Genomic DNA, 212 nt, shown 5'->3' on the forward strand with positions numbered 1-212 from the left:
GAACTGAGTCCAGTTCCAGCACTCATGTAGAAGCTGGGTGTGGGTGCAATACCAGTGCTGGGGAGGCAGAGCCAGATGATCCTTGGGCCCAGTGACTAGCAGGTTTAGCCTAACCAGAGAGCCCCAAGTCCTACTGAGACTCTGGCTCGAAATCAAGATGGGCCACTCCTAAGGAGTGATAGCTGAGGTTGATCTCTGGGTTCTACACTTAT

General features: G+C 52.8%; 1 protein-coding gene across 1 annotated transcript in view; it reads left to right on the forward strand.

The window, feature by feature from the left end:
- Positions 1-212, forward strand: part of Rnf213 (ring finger protein 213) — a 110,078-nt gene that overhangs the window by 61,730 nt on the left and 48,136 nt on the right.

This window comes from Mastomys coucha, unplaced genomic scaffold (assembly GCF_008632895.1).
Source record: "Mastomys coucha isolate ucsf_1 unplaced genomic scaffold, UCSF_Mcou_1 pScaffold5, whole genome shotgun sequence".
Classification (NCBI taxonomy): Eukaryota; Metazoa; Chordata; class Mammalia; order Rodentia; family Muridae; genus Mastomys; species Mastomys coucha.